This window comes from Anolis sagrei, chromosome 1 (genome assembly GCF_037176765.1).
Source record: "Anolis sagrei isolate rAnoSag1 chromosome 1, rAnoSag1.mat, whole genome shotgun sequence".
NCBI lineage: Eukaryota > Metazoa > Chordata > Lepidosauria > Squamata > Dactyloidae > Anolis > Anolis sagrei.
In genome coordinates, this window is record NC_090021.1 from 48,552,684 (window position 1) to 48,567,491 (window position 14,808).

The window sequence follows — 14,808 nt, forward strand, 5'->3', positions numbered from 1 at the left end:
TTAAAGATGGGCTTAAAGCCAATCTTAAAAACTCTGGCATAAACACTGAGAACTGGGAAGCCCTGACCCTTGAGCACTCCAGCTGGAGGTCAGCTGTGACCAGCAGTGCTGCAGAATTTGAAGAGGCACGAATGGAGGGTGAAAGAGAGAAACGTGCCAAGAGGAAGGCGCGTCAAGCTAACCCCGACCGGGACCGCCTTCCACCTGGAAACCGATGCCCTCACTGTGGGAGAAGATGTAGATGAAGAATAGGGCTCCACAGCCACCTACGGACCCACTGCCAGGACACTACACTTGGAGGACCATCATCCTCAGACTACAAGGGATTGCCTAACTAAGTAAAACCTTTTCAGTCATTTTTGAAGCAAAGCTTTCTTGTGGAGCCCCAAGACTTGGCCACAATGGTCCATGCCTTACCTCTAGATTGGATTATTGCAATGAACTCTATGTGGGGCTGCCTTTGAAGACAGCCCGGAAATTGCAATTCGTCCAAAGTTGGCAGTCAGTCTGCTAACTGAAGTGACTTATAGGGAGTGGACAATCCCACTGTTAAAACAGCTCCACTGGCTGCTGATATGTTTCTGGTCCCAATTCAAGGTGCAGGTTATTACCTACAAAGCCCTAAACGGTTTGGGTCCAGCGTATCTTCGCAATCACAACTTCCCCTATGAACCTGTGCGAGCTCTGAGATCTGCTGTGGAGGCACTTTTCTCACTCCCACCTCCGTCACAAGCACAGTTGGTGGGGACAAGAGAGGGCCTTCTTGGTGGTGGCCCCCCAGCTCTGGGACTCTCCCCAGGGTGATTAGACTGGCACCCAACCTGTCCACTTTCCGTAAAGACCTAAAAATGTGGATGTTCCAATGTGCCTTTGATTAATCGGTTCACTAGATGAATTGGCCCTTCTAGCCTTAACTTAATTTTCAGTTCTTGCACTTTATTATTGCCTTAATAATAATCACTTTATTTATATTCCGCCCTTCTCCCCTAGGGGAGTCACCTCCTGGCAGGCCCGTAGCCAGGATTTCAATTCGGGGGGGGGGGGGGAGCTGAGTCTGAGTGAAAGAGGGTCTACCCTAGCAAACCTTTTGTATCGTTACCCCAATACCCCCATGCATATGGGATATATTGAGTATAGCGATCAGATCATGATATGAATAAACATAGCAGTTTAAATAATGCACCAGTAAGGCCTTTTCGCGAACCACCATGAGAATTTGGGGGGGGGGGAGGCTGAAGCCCCTCAAGCCCCCCCCCCTCCCCGGCTACATGCTTGCTTCCTGGTCATGTGGCCACCATGATTGTTTGGAGCGTCTTTTGCCTTTTCCCGCCAAAGCAGTCCCTATTCATCTACTCACACTGGTATGTTTTCAAACTGCTAGGTTGGCAGGAGCTAGGGCTAACAGCAGGAGCTCACCTCATCCCATCTATTCAAACTGCTGACCTTCAGGTCAGCATTTCAGTAGCACAAGGGCTTAACCCATTGCACCACTATGGTCCCTGAGGCCCAGAGGCCCTCCACTCCAACCCTCTTCTGTCATGCACGAAAAACACAATCAAAGCAGTGATGGGAGGGAAATGGAGTTTTGAAAGCAAGAAAAGTGATTGGTAAAAGATCTGGGTGGTGAGGAAGGTCAAGAAAAAAGCTTTTGGCATTAAGGGAGGGGGAGGGAAGCAGCAGGAAAGATGAGGGATTTGGAGGAGGTGGAGGGACATAATAGAGAAAGTGAGAAAAGTAAAGAAGCCAGTGCAATCCTTTATGCAAAGGTAAGCAGGCAGGCAGACTGGGTCAGGGTCATATGCAACTGTTATGGTTAATTACAGCGGGGGGGGGGGGGGGGGAGAAGACAGAAGGGGAGAAGACTGGAGCCCCTCAGTTTGCTTTTCGGAGTCCTAAGGGATCCTCAGAGCACAATTTGAGGAATGCTGGCTGTCACTATGTAACACAATTTTTGTTCCTGGGTTATAAATGTCATTTCCTGATTGGTTCTATCATGGAAAAGGTTTATTAAGCTGAAAAAACTTTGTTTTTGTGATCTGTGCAAAAGGTTAAAAATAGCACATTGAAAGGTTTAAAATGGCAGCCACAAAAATGAAGTTTCTGGAGTATAATAACTACTTTTAATGTAAATACTGCACAGTTAAACAGGAAATAACCCTTTCAAACCAGGGACAGATTTTTTTTTTCAAATTTTGTTATGTAGTGTTTTCATTATATCATCATTGTCATCACTGGCCAGGCATGTAACTACTTTTAATGTAAATACTGCACAGTTAAACAGGAAATAACCCTTTCAAACCAGGGACAGATTTTTTTTTCAAATTTTGTTATGTAGTGTTTTCATTATATCATCACTGTCATCACGAAATTCTCATGGTGGTTCGTGAAAAGGCCTTACTGGTGCATTATTTAAACTGTTACGTTTATTCATATCATGATCTGATCACCATACTCAATATATCCCATATGCATGGGGTTATTGGGGTAATGATACAAAAGGTTTGCTAGGCTAGACCCTCTTTCACTCAGACTCACCCCCCCTGAAATTCACCCCCCCCCCCTCGAACCCCCCCTGAAAAAAATTCAGCCCCCCTGAAACGAAATCCTGGCTACGGGCCTATCACTGGCTATCACTTGTAGCCAAGTATGATTGCCTTCCAAGAGTAAGGTCTTGGAGGTGGGTCCATAGATGACTGTAGAGACCTATTCTTGATCTGCATGTTCTTTCATAGTGAGGACATTAGTTTCCAGGTGGAAGGTGGTCCTGACAAGGGTTGACTTGACATGCCTTCCCTTTGATGTATTTATTCCTTTCACCCTCCATTCGTGCCTCTTTGAATTCCATAGTCTTGTTGGTAACAGCCGACCTTCAGTCAGAATGCCTGAAGGCCAGGGCTTCCTAGTTCTTGGTGTCTATGTCACCGTTTTTCAGGTTATTTTTAAGCCTATCTTTACATCTCTTTACTGTCCACCAACATCCCATTTTCCATTCTTGAGCTGGGAGTATAGTAACTGCTTTAGTGATCAGACATCCGGACAATGCCCAATAGTGTTATAAGAGAGGGGTGTCAAACTCATTTACCTTTAAAGGACCATTGAATACCTGGAGGAAAAATCCATGGATACAGAGAGCCAACTATATGTATTTTTTACATTGTAGTCCCCAGTGTCACTGAAGGACAAATCCTATATGTTGTTTTGCCACAGCACCCCCCTTCCCAAATTGATCCCAACCTTCAGAGAGATTCCAAGCAAGATATACAATTTTATTCTTCTTTTAAAAACATTTACTGCTCTTTCAAAGTTCTGCAATATCAAAGCCACTGGAGGCTTTGGAAGGACTCAACAGCAACTGTATAAACTTGTATCAAATGCAATATGAAGGCAAATGTATAAACTGGTATCAAATGTAATATGCAGGCATCTGTACCACCATTGACCCCTATTTATATAAACTTCTGGAAATAGAGATTGCTAATCAGTTAAGGAACTTCCTCCAGCAATCTCCCAGAACAAATAAAACAAATACCACATAAATTGCCATGGTATAATGCTATCGAATCGGGAATTTTAGTTTGGTGAAACATCAGCTCTCTTTGAAAGGGAAGGCTAGAAATATTACAAAACTCTCAGGATTCCATACCATTGAACTATGGCAGTGAAAGTGGTGTCAAACTACTTTAATCCTACAGTGTAGATGCAACCTTAGTCTCAAAGACTATGCACACTGGAATTCTGTAATAATACTGCTATGTATTTTACTGTTTATTGTTGATGTTTGTCTTCAAATAATTTCCAATTACCTTAAAGTGAACCACTCATGGGTTTTTCATGACATTATTTGTGCATAAGGTTTTCTTTTGCTTTTTTTTGCATCTGAGGCTGACTTGTCTAAGGTAACTCAGTATGTTTTCATGGCTGAGTGGATGCCATCTAGGACTCTAGAGTCATAGTCTAATGTTCAAACCATGGTGTCAAGTAGGTGTCTTCTTTGCCCAGCGTCATTAGAAGACCACATGAACTGGTACACCTCCATCCTATGGAATACTGAAATTTGTAGTTTGCTTTGGCACCAGAGCTCTCTGACAGAGAATGGTAAATATTTCACAAAACTGCAAATTCAGGATTTCCATAGCATGAACTGTGGTAGTTAATATGTCAAACTGCTATGATTCTGCAGTGTGGATACAGCCAAGGAGGCACACTTCTGAGTTATCCCCTTGCAAGGTGTTATACTTCACCTCATGGCTTTTCTTGTACTGTTTTATCTGTTAGGTTTAGGTCCTGTTTTTCTACCCAAAGTAAGACTTACAATAGAAAAATAAGGAAATCAGGAACAACATACATACCTTTAGGCATTAAAGATAATACCGCAAATTTTAAATGCTGTGATAAAAGAAAAGAACATGCATTATGTACTTTAAAAAACCCTTCCCTCAGCAAGCAAGGCTTGTTGCTAACAGCCTGCTTGAAGACAGACTTTTGGCTCTCAGCAGAAAGAGAGTTAAGGATTTCAGAAATGGCAAGAAAGACCTTGCCTTTGTGTGTATATCTTGCTCCAAATGAGAAATGGGAAGAAGGGACAAAATAAAGTCTTGGTTCATAGTTGTACTCTTTTCAATGTGGCATTAGGACAGGATCACTAAATATATTAGGTTTTTGCCAATATGCATGCACTGGCCAAAAGTGCCAAGAATAGGAATGCACAGTTGCCTTAAGCAAGTCACATACAGCCTTAGGAGATAGGCAATAGCAAACCTCTGAATAAATCTTGTCAAGAAAAGTAGTTCATGTTGCAACCTGGGGCACATCTGTACTGCATACTCACCATTTAGCATAGCTGGAAGGCAGCTTGACAACATGATGTTTGCATAATGCATACTTTAAACCAAGATAAGCAAAGTTGACTGATACTCCAGAACAGAGCCCTTAATACACATCAGTGCATTTTAATATAAACCACAATGCTTGGCAAAACTGATTAAGGCAGTGTTTCTCAACCTGGGGGTTGGGACCCCTGGGGTGGGTTGTGAGAGGATGTCAAAGGGATCACCAAAGTCCATTAGAAAACACAGTATTTTTTGTTGGTCATGGGTGTTCAGTGTGGGAAGTTTGGCCCAATTATATCATTGGTGGGGTTCAGAATGCTCTTTGATTGTAGGTGAACTATAAATTCCAGCAACTACAACTCCCAAATATCACGGTCTATTTTCCCAAACTCCATCAGTATTCACATTTGGGCATATGGAGTATTTGTGTGAAGTTTGGTCCAGATCCATCATTGTTTGAGTCCACTGTGCTTTCTGGATGTAGGTGAACTACATCTCCCAAATTCAAGGTCAATACCCACCAAACCCTTCCAGTATTTATTGTTTCTGTGTGCCAAGTTTAGTTCAATTCCATGGTCGGTGGAGTACAGAATGTTTTGATTGTAGGTTAACTATAAATGACAGCAACTACAACTTCCAAAATCAATCCCTCCCCACAACCACACCAGTATTTAAATTTGGGTGTATTGGGTATTTGTGCCAAATTTGGTCAATTGAATGAAAATACATCCTGCATATCAGATATTTACATTACAATTAATAACGGTAGCAAAATTACTGTTATGAAGTAGCTACAAAAAATGTTATGGTTGGGGGTCACCACAACATAAGAAACTGTATCAAGGGGTCACAGCATTAGGAAGATTGAGAAACACTGGATTAAGGGATGGGCATTCTGCACATGGACATTATAGAGGAGGGAAGCTGTGGAAAAAATGTATTTTCTGTGACTGTGAAACCACTGATACTGCAGAAGTGCAGATCCTAGAACTAATTCAAGACCAGACTCTGTGGTGCATACAAGAACCATTCCAGGTCTTAGCATCAGATCAACTGCACATATGGAACTGCTTCCTCCTTTGCCAGTTACACACTGACCTAGGTGGTCAGTGTGGATGTGTCCATGGAGTTGATTCAAAGGCGCACAACAACAAAAACAAGTCAAGTTTGGGCTACGCTGAAGAGGGTCAGTTAGGTAGAGGAAGGGCCACCATGTATTCACCTAGATTTCAACTCACCTTTTGTACTTCCTGAGCAATATTTTTTTTTAATTTTATGTAGGCATGTATGTAAAAAAGAACAGATTTTTCTTAAAGTAAGATCGCCGGTGTACTTTCCCATGCCCCTACTGCAAGTTAAACTGTAGCCAACCCCATGGGTGCCATGTCAAAGCAATGGAGCTGAGAATTGTGTCCTCCTGTTCTTGTTTCTGGCTATGAAACATTCTTCCATGGGAGGCTAGGCTGGCTCCTGATAGGCCAATTAAACTATTTGTTGTCAAAAGCTTTTAAGCTGTGGTTGTAATGTTCACCCTTTTGAATGTTTTAAAGTATTTCAATTAAATGTTCGGTATTAATATTGTAAGTTACTTAATGTTTTAAAATCATTTGTATTATAAACTGTCTTAGGCCATTTACTAGGTGAAAGGCGGGGTATTAAAATAAATCACTTGACATTGTTGGATTTCAACTCCTTACATCTCCATTGGCCATTTTGACTGGATAAGATGGGATCTTACAGTCATTGGTTGATGAGTGCATTTTTATTGTTTTACTCTATTGTATTTTATACTGTGTTTTGTTTTATACTCTGTTTTTAGGCACTTTGTGCCATGTCTAATGCTGCCCCGAGTCCCTTCAGGAAGTAGTAGTAGTAGTAGTAGTAGTTATTATTATTATTATTATTATTATTATTATTATTATTATCTGGAGGAGCTGCTGCCTCATTATCTTTGAGTTAATGCCATATTTTCCCTGTATTAACCAGTGAGTGCTTTTATTTCCTTCGCCTCATGCCATATCAAATTTTTGTTTGTGAACTCCTGAGGAAAGTGGTGTGTTTTGCAGTTCTGTAAAGTGCCATGTAACCTGATAGCTACATTTATAATACATCAATAAAAATAACAATGTTCAAGCCTTCTGGTTCCTTCCTATAATCTATTAAGCATAAGCATAAGGTTGGGCATTTAAACTTAGCTGAGAATTCTCCTGTCTCATTCCAAAATGCTTATTTTCATTTGAAACATCTCTTTTAAGAAGAGAAAATACTTTCAAGTGCTGCTCCCCTAAATAACCCTTCCTTCTAACTGTTTTTTCATCTGTTTAAGCCAAAAACGCTATATCTGCTGGTCTAGGATCAGTACAGCTGACGTAAAATATAAGGCCTGGGTTTAAGCAATTTAAATGCTAAGTTCACCTCAGATATACTGAAGTTAGTGAAGATGTGTACCTGGCATTACTTCTTTGACAAGAAATTTGGTACCCGAGGCATGAAGAAATAAAATAACATGAAGAAATAAAAACAGCACAGAAAAGAAAGCAGTTAGACATAAGCAAACCTTTTATGTATTTAAATATGTTATGGGTGGCTGGTGAGGCAGGTTTGCCTGCTTTCACCCTTTCTCTCTGTTTTGCTGTTGAGATGAAACAAATTTAGAGCTATGGACCGCAGATATGGAGGGTCCATGCCTGGCAAGCATTACATTAACAGCCCCAAGTTTCAGATTAGAGAACACACTTACCAGAATGAAGACAAGTGACAGAGGTTTATTCAGTCCAGCCAAACAGGATGCATGTACAGCTGGTGCCAAAATGTAGAGGCATAAGCATGAATACAGACAGCACAGGGTTTTAAACACTTCAGTTTCCATTCAAGCTTTCTCTCTGACCCCAGATTGGCTGAGAGAGGGGCTGGCCTGAGTTCTCTCTCTCTGATTGGCTGGGCTCTGTTGACATAATTGGTCCCAGGCTAAGATTATTTTATTTATTTATTAATTTACAGTATTTCTATACCGCTTTTCTCACCCCTAGGGGGACTCAAAGCGGTTTACACATAACTGACAAAACTTCAGTGCCATACATTGGACACTGACGTGATGCCAAACCATAACAACCACAATTAAATATAAATCATAATTAGACAGTACATAAGCAGTCATTAAAACAATAAATAATAAAAACAGATTCTCTCCCACTTGGAAGGGGATGGCTGTGGTTGGTTTTTCACAGCCTAATCAGCTTTCTTTCTGGGAGGGGATGACCCAAGAAAATTCATGTGACCATATTTGGAGGTCTTAGGAGGGCTTCTGACTTGCATAATAGTCTAGTTTTGGGTGATAAAGATGGGATTATGATAGTCATATGTCTGGGGTCCCTGAAACAAAGGGTGGTGATCTCTGTCATCTGGGTCCAGACTTGTATGTATATTTTAAGTCTTTATGGTTAGCGATCTCTTAGCCCAAGTGGGATATTTGATTGAACAAAGATTGGGAGTAGAAACCATATGTTGATTCATATGTGCATACAATTGGTCCCAATTATTACCTTTCTCCGGGGCTGCCAAGGGACATGTTCAGCCCCATCTGTCCAGGAAATTCCTCAGTGGGGTCAGCAGGAAGGTGAAGACCCCCATGGCTTGCTTTGGCAGAAAACATATAACTCATACATACATTTGATATATATTTGATACATATAGGAATGGGACAGGGGGCAAAGGATATAAAGTGGACAGAAAGTTATAAGAAAAGATAAATTTCATTGGATGGTTAGGGACAATAGAGTATTTGAAGGGGAGCTACATATCAGCACATATCTGCAGATTAAAAAAAAACTTAAGCAAGGGCCATGGTTTCTGGTCTGTCTGCTGGTCTTGCTTTTGGCCAGAGTCACAGAAGTTTAGCAGAGAAAGAAGGGAAAGTATTTTATTCTAGTGCACTTAGAGAACTATATATCATTGGGTTGTGGGGGTGCTGTGTTCGACAGCAGACACATTGAATACTGTTTGCCATGCTTGTTTGTTATAGGCAGGTATATGAAGCTATAGTAGGGTCAGCTAGAACAGAATTCCATTCTTTCTCAGCTCTGGCCTTATTGTATTATTTGATGCAGATGTGCAGTTGCAACTTGATACCAAAAGTCTGTGTTGCTCCAGTACTCCTTTGCTATTCTCCCTGCTGAAAAATCCAACAATTTCCAGTTAGAGCTTCCTTGTCAGATGCTTTGTTAACTAATATAAATGGATATAGTCCTGTTGATGTACCGTTGCCTAGAATTATGTCTCACTGAATTCAGCAGGATCCCAACGGAATGTGCATGGGATTGCAATCTGGGTACATGCAAATGATGAGCACATTGTTTAGTCTCATGGCTTTTACGCAATTAATTGTACTCGCTGCCTTTGTTTCTGAAGTTATCTGTGTATTGAGCTGGTATGTATAACATTCTGAATGAATATGTTTATGGGAAAATAAAATTACTCAGAAATTAGCATGCCTGGTAGGGGTGGAAAATCCTGGACACACATGGAGAGTCACTGTCTTACCTGTTGCCACAGTGCTAAATGCTAAAAGAGACGAATGGGGTGCTGAATTACACATACTGGGAAAGTAAACATTGAGGAATGTGGTTGGGTGAGACATGCCTGGAAACACTCCCTTTACTATTTGTTTAAACTCACCTGGATTTTCCATCTTATTTATTCTCCTGTTTATTTCTGAATAGATCAGTGCATGGTGTTTGGTTGCAGGAACAAAAGAGATGGCAAAGGTATAGATAGCAAAGGGCACAGTCAAAAGAACTGAGAGAGATATCCAGAGTAATAAGGCAAGCCAACCCCTATTCAGCTACTGGACTGTTGGGCTGCAAGGTATCTTTCCAGCTCCAGTGGTTATGAATGGGTTTGAGCCACATGGAATCCATCCACTTGTACCCAGAAGCTGTATCTTTCAAAGTTCACTTGTTTCTCTTAAGAGAAACTGAGAAACTACAACTATTGACTGACCACAAGACACCAAAACAGAACATATGTTAAGTTAGACATTGGAGAGAAACAACAAGGTACAGTATTTCATCATGACATCTCTGCTGCACATTTTGCTTTTTGTGGCAATGGGCAAAATTGCACCTCATCCACCCCACATGTCCTGCATATGCAAATGCTGATTGGATTGGCTCTTGACTCATTTCAGTGGTAGTTATGAGACAACATCCTCCACTGCAGCTGTAGGCTACAACATCCTTACAGCAGCAAATCCAATGCCCCACATCATCCCAAGAGAGGAGTCAGCTTCACTGATGCCTTTTAGCTGATTGTTTTTACTCACTTCCCTACACTGGGACTTCTGGGCCCATGTTTAAAATTTGGGGAGGGAAGAGACAAAGGGCAAAACATTTCAGGGTTCTTATATTTCTGAGGTCTTTCCAGTTATTCTCTTAATTCTTCACTGACTGACAGACCCAAAAATCAGATAATATTCTTTTTTACATGATAGATGATATGATTGTAATGTCATAATGCTGAACTGTCTCTCATTGTTGGTTGGATAGCCTTATTTATTTATTTACTTACTATATTTTTATACTGCCCTTCTCAGCCCTCAGGTGACTCAGGGCAGTTTACAATGGCAACGATTCAATGCCCAAAAACACCATAAAACATTTAAAAACATTAACACATAATATAAAACCATAACAAGAATATTAAAACATAGATCATTTGCATCTCTTAATAAAAAACATTGTCCCATCTCGTTGTCTAGTCATTCCAATTCCTATGTCTTTTACCTTGCATTTTCAAACGCTTGCTCAAACAACCAAGTCTTGACTCTTTTCCAAAATGTTAAGAGGGAGGGGGCTGATCTAATGTCCTTAGGAAAGGCGTTCCATAGCCGAGGGGCCACCACGGAGAAGGTCCTGTCTCTCGTCCCCACCAAACGTGTTTGTGATGCAGGAGGGTTCAAGAGCAGGGCCTCCCCGGATGATCTTAAAGTCTTAGTAGGTTCATAAGGGAAGATGCGTTCAGACAGGTAAGTTGGATCAGAACCATTTAGGGCTTTATAAGCTAAAGCCAGCACTTTGAATTGTGCCCAGTAGGAGACTGGCAGCCAGTGGAGCTGGCACAACAGAGGAGTTGTATGCTCCCTAAGCGTCACGCCTGTTTTTAATCTGGCTGCTGTCTGTTGGACCATTTGAAGCTTCCGGAAAGTCTTCAAATGCAACCCCACGTAGAGCGTGTTGTAGTAGTCTATACGGGATGTAACCAGAGCATGGACTACTGTGGCCAAGTCAGACTTCCCAAGTTATGGGCACAGCTGGCGCACAAGTTTTAACTGTGCAAATGCTCCCCTGGTCACCATCAAAACCTGGGGTTCCAGGCTCAGTGATGAATCCAGGATCTCTCCCAAGCTGTGAACCTGCGTCTTCAGGGGGAGTGTAACCCCGTCCAACACAGGCTATAACCCTATGCCCTGTTTGGCCTTATGACTGACCAGGAGTACCTCTGTCTTGTCCAGGAGTAATTCTGACTTCAGAGCAAGAAACTTTGTAAGTGGAGCTCTACCACATAGTAGGTTGGCAGGGAAGGCAGTGGTGGTGCTTTGGCAGCTCAAAGGAGAAAGGCAGTGGGCCCTGATATGACTAATCTACACTGTCATATCATGCAGTTTCATGATGCAGTCTGCTTTCAAAGTTTAGAATTCCATTCCTAGGAAAGGCTAGGAGAGAGCTGTACTTTCTCTCTTCTGCCAACAAGTGAAAACTTTTCTATTCTGCCAGGATTTTGGGTACCAACTGTGATAAGGGATTAATAGTGCCTTTTAATTATTTTAAACGGTGCTCCATGCAGTCATGTTGGCCACATGAGCAGGTGTCTACAGACAACACCGGCTCTTTGGCTTAGAAATTGAGATGAGCACCACACCACAGTCAGACACAACTGGACTTCATGTCAGGGGTAAACCTTTACCTTTACCTTTTTAATTATTTTAAGTATTTCTTTAATGTCTTTAAATGTTAAAAAAATGGCTAAATTCTTTTGATTACATGTTTTCTATCATCTATGTTAAAATATTTTTCTAATGTTTTTAAACTGTACTGATTTTAATTCCCAGAACTGGGGAAAAAGTTGCAGAGAAATAATAGTACATCCCTATGGTTGAGGGCACAAGACACCTGTGAAAGTGAAAAAAATGTGAATGACAGTAAAAATTGCCTATTTTGTTTTCAGCTGAGAGAATCTCTCTCCAGGAACTTCTAGGACTTCCAGCATGACCCTATGGAGGACTAGAGATTCCTAGAGAGATGTTCCCTTTCAAAATATTTAGATTCTTCAGTGTAACTAGAAAAAAAAGCTCAACATAGAGTCATACTGGAAGATTAAGGGAGGCTGAGAGAGAACATTTTAAAATCAAATCCGTGAATAATCAAATCTGAAAATGTCAAAACCACAAATGTGGAAGGGCGACTGTAATAATAACCGCAATAGAGATATTTATTTTTGTAAGGAAATTGACTTTTGGCAAGCAGCTTTATTGACTCCACACATCAACTCTTAAGGACCACTGTAAAAATAAAATAGACTCGTATCACTATATATAGGTTTTCCCCTGACTTTGTCCAGTCCTGGCGGTTGGTGCTAATCTCCATTTCTAAGCTAAAGAGCCAGCGTTGTCCATAGATACCTTCAAGGTCATGTGGCCAGCATGATTGCATGGAGCACCGTTACCTTCTCGCCAGAATGGTACCGATTGATCTGCTACGTTGGCAGAAGCTGAGGCTAACAGCGGAAGCTCACCCTGCTCTCCGGATTTGAATCTGTGACCTTTCGGTCAGCAAGTTCAGCAGTTCAGTGCTTTAACCCACTGCGCCACTGGGGGCTCCATCACTGTACATAGTCCTTTGCAAATTTAGAGCAAGGGACAAGATTTGCATCTTTCCTTTAGATCTTATTACATTTCATCCCACTCCCACATTGGTGTAAATATTCTTTAGATCCCAAAGTCTGGATCTCTTCTGAGGTCTATTGCCTCAGAAAATGTTTATGCATTTAGTCTTATTCCTCCCCAACTTTCTCCTTTTAATTACAGTAACGGGAGGGGGGAAATTTCCCTTGCACATAAAGAAATAAGGCTTCATTTACACTGTCATATAAAATCCAGATTATCTGATTTAAACTGGATATATGAACTGGATATAATACAGTTCAAAACAGATAATCTGAATCATACATAAAATGAAACAATTGACCTCCCCATACCCTACTTTCAGAAAGTAAACTATGGCCCCTCCTACACTGCCATATAATCCAGATTATCAAAGCAGTCTCATGTAATTCAGTTCAAAGCAGATAATGTGGATTATCTGGTTTTATAATCTGAATTATGTGGTAGTCTTAGATTTCAAGTCTGAGAGACAAACATAGTAAAAATAAATATAAAGAGGAGGAGGAGTTGGCACTGGCAGCAAGGGCAATTACGGTATACCTTCATTTAAGACACTTTATCTCATCTCAACCCAGACAGTTTATATTCTGTGGAAAATTTGCATTTGGTATGTTTTCTTTGCGGTGAGAGGCAGTTTACTTTCTTAGCTTTCATATGTTTTTCTTGTTCCTTAAAAAAATTATTTTCCCATTCATAGTTTACCTGTCTCTTTTGTTTTAGCATGTGACGTGATGAAGACTTCTGGGGAATAAGGATGTTTGATCAGTATGTTGAGACCTGTTAGTTGACTAACTAAATTTATGTGGTTCTGTGGGACTCTGCCCTGGTTAGTACCTGGATGGGAAACAAATAAGGCCCCATTTACACTGTCATATAAAATCCATATTATTTGCTTTAAACTGGATAGATGAACTGGATATAATGCAGTTCAAAACAGATAATCTGAATCATCTAATGAGATAATCTGGATTGTATGACAGGGTAGATCCATCTTAAGTGTTTTTATGGGGCAGAGAGGCCACTTTTTATATTTAGCTAGAACTAAAATTATTCCATATCTTTTCCAAAGTTATAATTCAATTTGGCCAAATTTAAAATAAACAATTGACCTCCCCATACACTACTTTCAACAAGTAAACCATGGTCCCTTCTACACTGCCATATAATCCAGATTATCAAAGTAGTCTCATGTAATTCAATTCAAAGCAGATTATCTGATTTTATAATCTGAATTATGTGGTAGGCTTAGATTTCAAGTCTGAGAGAAAAACATGGTAAAAATAAATATAAAGAGGAGGAGGAGTTGGCACTGGCAGCAAGGGCAATTATGGTATACCTTCATTTAAGACACTTTATCTCATCTCAACCCAGACAGTTCATATTTTGTGGAAAATTTGCATTTGGTATGTTTTCTTTGCAGTGAGAAGCAAAACGTCTTAGCTTTCATGTTTTTTCTTGTTTCTTAAAAAAAAATTCCAGTCATAATGCACTTATCTCTTTTGTTTTAGCACGTGACGTGATGAAGACTTCTGGGGAATAAGGATGTTTGATCAGTATTTTGAGACCTGTTAGTTGACTAACTAAATACATGTGGTTCTTTGGTACTCTGCCCTGGTTAGTACCTGGATGGGAAACTGCTGACAAATTCTGAGTACTATAGGTTGCATTTTAGAGAAAGGAAACTGGTAAAACTGTCTCTGAGCATTCCATGCCTAGGAAATGTCTATGAAATTCATGGGTTGCTCTAGACCACGCATGGACAAACTTTGGCCCTCCAGGAGTCTTGGACTTCAACTCCTATGATTCCTGTAAGGCAGTGGTTCCCAACCTTTTTTTGACCAGGGACCACTTGATCAGGGACCACTTTGACCAGGGACCACTCTCCAACATTCATACCAAAAGGGTTAAGAATCAGTTTTTGGTTAACTGTAGATTTGGTTTGGGGTGCTGATTCAGAAAATTGCTTTGGATAGACCACATCAGCCCTAGTTTCTGATACAGAATATATGCTATGGTAGGCAACAGGGAAAGAGTGGCAGGCAG

The 14,808-nt window shown here is 40.7% G+C and overlaps 1 protein-coding gene across 1 annotated transcript in view; it reads right to left on the reverse strand.

Annotated features, from left to right (window-relative positions):
- LOC132761300 (calpain-1 catalytic subunit) overlaps positions 1-7,622 on the reverse strand; it is a 51,788-nt gene extending 44,166 nt beyond the window's left edge. Inside the window, exon 1 of the mRNA XM_067464299.1 lies at positions 7,570-7,622. The gene's annotated coding sequence lies outside the window, so the exon portion shown is untranslated. The remainder of the gene's footprint in view (positions 1-7,569) is intronic.
- Positions 7,623-14,808: the final 7,186 nt, after the last annotated feature.